An 8,916-nucleotide genomic window follows, 5' to 3' on the forward strand; every position below is an offset into this window, starting at 1 on the left:
GGGAAACCATCTATAAACTCTCTAGCCACATAGCATTTTAGTATCGTTTAAAACTCGATTCAAACCACTAACGGACTCTGGATCAGATGAGAAATTCGGCTTGAACTCAGTTTTCGACGAACCCAGTTGTTCCCAACGTTTTCAAGTTTTAACTCCGGTTGGGTCGGTTTTTTACCATGTGATGGGGCATAACATAGAAAAACAGATACAAACATAGGTCAATCTATCAAGCAAACAATCTACAATGCCTTCTTCCACTACGCCTACTTCAATTGTTGTTTCTTTGCGAATTCAGTATCCAAATCTAAAGAAACAAATAAAAACATACTACTTCACATCTATGCAAATCTATTATAGAGAAAACACACGACAAAGAATTAGTTAAAGTTGTATGTCTAATGAACCTAACACAATCGAACCATCACCAGTTGTAGCAAAACACTGGAAATTCGTACCCCTAGAGAACTGATGCCCTTTAGTCCAATGCAAAACCGGAGAATTTGAGTGCGCAATGTTCTGAACCATCCCTCTTCTATCTCTCATATCCCACTGAGACAGCCGATTATCATCCAAACCCAAGAAAGTGATTCAGAATGATCCAACTGTGACCCCTACGTATCGTTTGTGACATCCCTCATCGTGATATCAGTTCCGTCCTTGTTGAACTTCCATTCGGTTACTATCTTTCTTGTTTCTATATCCAACTGGTTTACACCAGTCGAATGCGGCTTCCCCTCGTTTTTCGGACACATAAGCAACATATTGGTCTCACCTCTCGTCAACAGAGCCCTCTGCGGGTTTAGATTTGAACCCGCAGGTCCAGAACCACCATTATCAAACTTAACATAAACACCTTTCCCATGAATCCCATGACTAAAAGTCTTAACAACCTGCACATCGGAATCATTCACCAAAAAACTATTATCCAACGCACCTACTGCCAAACGCTGTATCCCACCGTCATTCGCAGCCTCTTCAAACTCCTCCAACAAATCCCTAACAGGTGTCCTCCACACCTCACCATCTTCCTCCTCCCAAACCGAATCATCCGCAACCTCCGGTTTCGATAAAATCCTTCACCTTGTTCTCATCACTAGCCTTCAACCCATATACATTCTCAAACAAACACTTCTGAAAAGTACTCACCTAAAAAACTTCATCGCCCAAACTCCACTGTCAACAAAATCAACACGCCGTTGATCCCCAAACATCTTCAATTGCACATCAGTTGAAACCCTAACCCTAATTTTAGACCCTACTTTCAAAATCCAATAACCACAATCACTCTCATCAACATCAGTTTTACTAAGTGTAACAAATTTATAACTGGTAATTTTATCGGAAACGATCCACTTAGCTTTAGGAGTGTTACCGCCAACATGAAGGTACAATTTGGGGGCGTCCGTCAGAATAGGGTTTTGTACGGAGGAGTACTTCAGCTTGAGAGCTTTGATCTTGGAATCGAGACAAAAATAAATTAAAAAAACAAAGGGATGGGATGGTGGTTAGGGTAGTGGATTTTGATGATAAATTAGGGACCATGCTAATCACACACGCCAAAATAATTTTCACACCCCTAAGCGCTCCGCTTTGGCCAAAGCGCGGCGCTTAGGGCGACAAAAGGTGATACGAGGTTTCGAATGACTGACTGAGTGACAGACTGACAGACATAAAGTGTGACTAGGTTTCAGTGAGCCCGTGAACCCTAAGCGCCGCGCTATGGCCAAAGCGCGGCGCTTCGATCCCACATTCTGGCTTTAAATCACTGGCCAGACAACGGATTCATCACTCGAATTGTTTTCTGTCGATCTTCTTTGCTCTATTAGTTAAATTTTTTGAAAAAACGATGTCGTGGTTCAGTAACTATCTTTTCGGTGATTATTCTGACGAGTCGGTTGTTCCTGATTCTTACGAGGGGACCGCTATTTCTGACTCGTTTGAGAAACCGGTGTCGTCCAACTTGAGGGAGACAGAGGTTGTCTCTGGCATTCGTTATCGTGATAACACGGTGCAGCTGGATTTGAATACCCCTGCGGAGGACCCTTACGCACAACAAGGTTATTCGAATTTCGGTTACGGTGGCGAGTATAGCTTTGTACAGCAGGAGTGTTATCCAAACGAAAGTTACGGTTGTCAACAAGGTTATTCGAATTTCGGTTACGGTGGCGAGCAAAGCTTTGTACAGCAGGAGTGTTATCCAACCCAGAGTTACGGTTGTGAACAAAGCTTTGAACATCAAGTCTATTCGAATGTCGGTGACGATGGTGAGCCGGAGGATGTGTCTGTTGACGAGGAAGGTTGTTACCCGGTTACATTTTCGTTTGATACAACGCAGACCTTTTCGTCACGTAAAGAGATGGTGCGTTGGGTACAAGACACGGCAAAAGACAATGGTTACCTCATTGTGACAAAGAGGTCGAATAAAAGAGGAGAGAATTACAAGATTTGGTTTCAATGTACTTTTGGTGGGGAGCATAAGAGTGTAGCTACACAGAGGAAAACGGGTAGCAAGAAAATAGGCTGCCCGTTCGAGATGATCGGGTTTTCGGAATCATCCGGAAGTGTTTGGAGGATCGAGGTGACGAAGGCGAAGCATAACCACACTCCTATTGAAAACTTCGAGGGTCACGCGTATGCGAGAAGGCTTTCTTCGGAGGACAAAAAACTGGTTAAGGAGTTGGCAGAGCAAGATATTCGCAACCAAAGTATTTGGCGAACGCTGACAAAAAACAATCCGGCTAGAAAGCTTATTCCGAAAGATATACACAACGCTGTTCAGAAGATCAACGCCGAAAAAAATGTAGGTAACTCTCCGATGCAAAAACTTGAAAACATTCTTATCGAAAAAAATTACACTTATTACATGCGCACGAATGAGATATCGAACGAAGTTGAAGACGTCTTCTTTGTTCACGAAAAATCATTCACTATGTGGTGTGCCTTCCCGCATGTGCTAATGATTGACGCCACATACAAAACGAACATGTACAACCTGCCATTTGTTCAGGTCGTAGGCATGACGTCGACAAACAAATCGTTTACGGCTGCTTGTGCTGTAATTTCCGCCGAGAAGTCAGAGAACTACCTATGGGTGTTGCAGAGGATCAAGTCTATGCTGGCAGGATGTATGGAACCGCGCGTGATTTTAACAGACAGGGATTTTGCGCTAATGAACGCGTGTGAACAAGTTTTTCCAAAAGCGCATAAGTATCTTTGTCGGTTCCATATTCAACAAAATATTAATAAGAACAGCAAGAGGAAATTCTCTGACAAGGAGTGGAAAGAATTCGTACGTACATTTTGGACATTGTGCGAATCTACGACCGAGGAAATTTACATGTATAACTTGGAAAACTTTGAAGCACAGCTGAAAGAGGCTGACCGTGAACGTGAGTATTTCTTACATAATTATGTTCAAATTTTATATAATAACAAAAACTGACTATTTACGTTTTTTAATTTTAGAGGTTTATGATTATATGAAGAAATCCTGGTTGGATCCGTACCGTGAAAAGTTTGTATCTTGCTGGATTAACCAAACTATCAACTTTCGCCAGACTACGACCAACAGGGTTGAGAGCATGCATGCAACATTAAAAAGTCACTTTCCAAGTCATCGCAACACACTGGATAAACTTGTACTGTATGTTGATCATGTTGTTGCTAAACAATACGCCGAGATTAGAAGTACCTTTGAAACAAGCCTCCGAAAAGTGATGACGCACCACAAGAAGCAGCCCATGCTTGCATATATTCTCAGAAAGGTTTCAATATATGCGATTGAGCTTTTGAGTATCGAACTAAAGCGTAAGGAAGACGGGTTGAGAGCCTACGGTGCAAGCTGTGGTTGCCAACTTTTTACCAGCTGTGGTTTGCCATGTGCCTGTCGTTTGGAAAAGTTGGAAAATAAAGGTAATTATTATTTTTGAACTTTCTCGTTATGATTATGCCACCTAATTTGTTTTCATCCACAGGTCAGCAAATCCGGATCACACACATAGACGTGTTTTGGAAGAAGCTTGACTTCAAGCCTGCAAGGAATAAAATAGAGGATATTGATGTAGACGCGGAATTTGAAAAATTGAAAAAACAGATCGATCCAACACCCCCTCAAGTGAAAAGGAGCTTCTTTGAAAAGTTTCAGCAAATCCTCAATCCAGGGGACAGTAACAAAAAACCTCCTGCTGTTCTGAAGAAAACTCGTGGTCGACCAACATTGAAAAGGCAGGAAGAAAGAAAGGCTGAAGCTGCTAGACAAAGCTCTTACAATCCGTCAGAAGAAACTTGGGTCGATGCCTCAGACGATCTTCCCCGTCACAGCTCGTACGTATCAGCTGAAGATTCTTGCAGAGGAAAGAATACCAAACCGCTCAACCTACACCCTGATTTCCCGAATATCAAGCTCGGTCCTAAGACGGATATAGCGATCCGCAACTACGCATCTCAGATTCCCAACGTGATCCATCCATACATCGTTAAAATAAAGGACGTGAAACCAGATGGTCATTGTGGATTTAGATCGGTGGCTGTTGGGTTAGGATTGAAACAAAATTCATATTTGAAGATCCGGGAACAGCTTTTAAAGGAGTTACGTATGCACGAATCGCTTTGGAGGCAGGTTTTCGATCCGGAAAATGTAGGACATTATGATGAGCTGGTTAAACGGATCGATTTCAAGGGGGTGGGACGAGCAGATATCGAAAATTACATGACGATGCCTGAGACGGGGTTTCTTATTGCCCAACGATACGGTGTGATTGTTCACACCTTCGACATTCGTGGGAGCGATACAATTTTCCCTATGCTGGGCGGCCCAAACGAAGCTGATGAACCTCACCTGGTAGTTGCGGTTGTGTTTGTCGACAAGGGTCATTTCATACATGTAGAGCTTGGAGGTTCTTATCCAATGCCTCCCCCAAACCTACTATGGACAGCGAACAGAACAGAGCGCGCAGCAGGCTGGCATACATTATACAGGGATCAGATCGACACGTACGAAATGCTTACGTATCGTGCCCCCGACCTTAATGCAACCCCATATGTTCACGATGTATCTTAAATGTGTTTAATAATAATCACGTTTGTGTTCATGTATCCTAAATGTGTTTAATAATAACCACGTTTGTGTTTGTTCAATATACGCGTTACATCACGTTAAAAACCGAATGTCACCGACACGACCCAATCGGATTCAATACGCACTTGTACGACCCGAAATGACAACATACATCATAATACTGCAATTAATGAAAAATTAAGTCATGTTCATGTATGGTAGGCGGCTGTTACACATAAAACTTCTCACAGGAGTACTTGTGATTTCAAACCTAAATGACACGAGATAACGGAATAAGACATCACACGTAACCGATTTGATCCGAAACTTGCCGTATAGTCCATATATATTAAAAAATGATGTATAAAAGAAAAAACGGCAAATTTAGACCTTTTATTGACCCGTTTGTTAATTAAATACAATTTTAAAAAATTAAAAAAAACACCAAAACGCCCCGCTATGGCCAAAACGGAGCGTTTTGGGCCCAAAGCGCCGCGCTTTGGCCATAGCGGGGCGCTTTGGTCCCTCGTTATACCCTGAAGCGGGGCATCTCCCCCCTCACTTCACCCAAACAACATCACACACACAAACAGTGCGATTTCACACACTCGAGCCATTTTCGTTGATTTTCCGAGCTTTTCAGCGGCTAAAAGGTTAGATCTAAAGCCCTTAGTCTTCGTGTATCATTTAGTGTATATTTTAGAGCATGTTTGTGTTGATTTGAGGTTAGATTGCTGCTGTGTTCGCTGCTGTTCTTCAAAATGAAGAACCAAAGCGCCGCGCCGAGGCCATAGCGGGGCGCTTTGGTTCAAGTTTATTTTTTTTTTCTTTATTTAATTATCTATTTAATTATTATTATTTAATTATTATTTGTTTAATATTATTATTAGTTTATTATTATTAATAATTATTTGTTTATTTATAATTAATTGTTTAATAATTATTATTAGTTTATTATTATTATTAGTTTATTATTATTAATAATTATTTGTTTATTTATAATTATTTGTTTAATAATTATTATTTGTTTAATAATTATTAATATTATTATTAGTTTATTAATATTAATAATTATTTGTTTATTTATTATGTTTATTAATATTTGTTTAATAATTATTATTTGTTTAATAATTATTATTAGTTTATTTATTATTATTTAATTATTATTTGTTTAATATTATTATTAGTTTATTATTATTAATAATTATTTGTTTATTTATAATTATTTGTTTAATAATTATTATTTGTTTAATAATTATTAATATTATTATTAGTTTATTTATTATTATTTAGTTATTATTTGTTTAATAATTATTAATATTTGTTTAATTGATCAACGTGCAGGGATGGATTTATCCGATGAGGAGATTGAGCATATTGATGAGGGAGTGGAGGGGGGCGAGGAGGAGCCGGAGTGTCCGTATCTTCAGTTTCCGGTGGGCTCACGGGCGAGAGGGAGATGCGCTAGGTTGCGCACTATACCGATTGGGGAGCACGTAGGTATAGACTGGGAGCTGCTAGCTACCGTGGGGGAGATCGAGCGGGCGCGAGAGATAGTTGGGCTAGATACTCCTTGGTCGCGCCTATTTCAGTTGGCGATGGAGGACTCGTACCCGGAGCTTACGTACGAGTTTTGCTCTACGTTTACATACGCGCCGCATCCGGCGGATTACGTGGAGGACCCTTTATTTCCGGTACACGAGGTTACCTTCCGTCTGGCCGGTCAGCAGTTTGAGATGAGTGTGCGGGAGTTTGCTGTCCACACAGGTTTGTACACTGAGCCTGAGCTTGATACTGATTTGTATACGCAGGCTGTTACGATGATGGACAGGCAGACGCTTATTAGTTTCTGGAGGGCCATTTCCAGGGTTCCCTTTGGGAAATCCTGGCAAAAGGCCACCACCATTGTAGATCCCTTGTACCGATACCTGCACCAGGTGATAGAGTCGACTATCGTGCCGCGGGGGTCCAGCAAGGAGAAGGTCAACCTTAGTGACCTTTTCTTTCTTTACTGCCTACTACGCCGTCAGCCCTGCGATCTAGCAGCCAGCCTGGCAGAGTACTTTGCTACTGCATACCACCGGCAGCTCCGCGGGTTTCTTCACACTGGCTCGTTTATCACTGCCATTGCACGATCGCTAGGGATCGTGCCCGAGCTAGATCCGCTGCTGTCCGATCCAGTCCCGTCATCTAGGTTGGGCCGCGCGTCAGTATCCGCTATGCAGATCACCCGTACCTTTGATGTCGGTCTGCGGTTCAGGGGTGCTGACGGGCTGATTTTTCAGCCAGAGGAGTTGCCGGAGGTCATCCCGGTTGTTATCGAGGCGAGGCCTGGGATCTTAGCCCCTCCTGATGTTCAGCAGGCCGCTCGGCGGGCTCAGCGACGGGCTCTGGGCATCGATGAGCCTGAGGATCAGCCTGAGGGTCAGGCTCAGGCTCAGCCTCAGCCTCAGCCTCAGCCTCAGGCTCAGGATGATCCGGCGCAGGAGGACCGGGTCGAGGAGGTCCACGTACCACCAGTTGAGCCAGCTCCTGAGCCTCCACAGTACCCGCAGCACGTTTACGCTGACCTACCTCCGGTAGCGCGTGAGGTGGCTCGGGACTTCGACCGGCGCCTCAGACGTCAGGGCGCACTCATTGAGTGGATGGTCGAGACGCTCGTTGAGCTACGAGAGCTCGCTGCGTTGCCTCCACGTCCCCTCCCACCGTCCCCACCGCACGAGGATTAGTACATTTAGTTTGTTTGTTTAGTGTTTTGTTATGTATTATTATTGACTCAGTTGTACCTTTTTGTTGTGTATTGTATGTACAAACTGATATATATATATATATATTGCAGTTAATCTTCTATTTACATCACGTTGGTTATGGATTGTTTACGTTTAATGCTTTCTGTATATTTTATTTAACGTGTTCGCTTTATTTAACGCTCGTTCAACTTATTATATACACCTTCTGTAAAAATAACGACGTAACGACGTAATTATAAAACAACGTTAATTTAATAAAATAACGACATTTTAATTCAAAAAAGGCAACATTCAATCATTCAAAAACAAATTCCCATTCATAACGGCAAATATCACATAAAAATTTTTTACTTCAAAAATATCTACCATACTAATTCAACCAAAAATCCCTACAAAACTAACCAAAATCAACCCAAATAATCCCCACCCCAAGTCCCAAGCCGTTTGTCTTTTTGCAAACCCAAAGCGCCCCGCTATGGCCAAAGCGGGGCGCTTTGGCTTAGTCAACAGACAAGGACTGACAGAAGTCAGTCCTTGTCTGTTGACCAAAGCCAAAGCGCCCCGCTTTGGCCATAGCGGGGCGCTTTGGGTGTGCAAAAAGACAAACGGCGTGTGCGAATAGACCTAGCGTAAATTAGAGGTGAGTGACATGAGGCTAATGTGGAAGGTTATTGTAGTTAGGCCATCCGTAGTCATAAAGCCCCTTGTGGGGCGTTATACGACACGTGTCGTGCCACGTCACACAGGGGCTTTATGGGGCGTTATATCACTAGAGTCCGTAGTCATAAAGCCCCTACCTATCATTACCTAATTATTAATTTTAAATTTTATTAATTAATTAAAAAACACTTGCTTTTTTTTATTGGTCCATTTTTGAAATCCTCCCCCCATCAAGCGCTATATGTATAGCGCCACCCACCATCTTTTATCTCATAAAGCCCCCTGTAGTGGTGTTTGAGGCTTTATAGGGGCTTTATGATGGCATATAGCGCCCCACTACACAAGCTCTTATGAGTAGGGGTGTAAACGAAGCTCGATCAGGCTCGAGCTCGGCTCGTTAGGTTTTTATGAAGCTCGAGCTCGGCTCGGTTCGAGCGTACTTCTTTGAGC

General features: G+C 42.5%; 1 pseudogene; it reads right to left on the reverse strand.

The window, feature by feature from the left end:
• Positions 1–202: 202 nt before the first annotated feature.
• Positions 203–1,504, reverse strand: LOC110938248 (annotated as a pseudogene).
• Between the last annotated feature and the right edge of the window lie 7,412 nt (positions 1,505–8,916).

This window comes from Helianthus annuus, chromosome 4 (assembly GCF_002127325.2).
Source record: "Helianthus annuus cultivar XRQ/B chromosome 4, HanXRQr2.0-SUNRISE, whole genome shotgun sequence".
In the NCBI taxonomy this organism is placed as follows: Eukaryota; Viridiplantae; Streptophyta; class Magnoliopsida; order Asterales; family Asteraceae; genus Helianthus; species Helianthus annuus.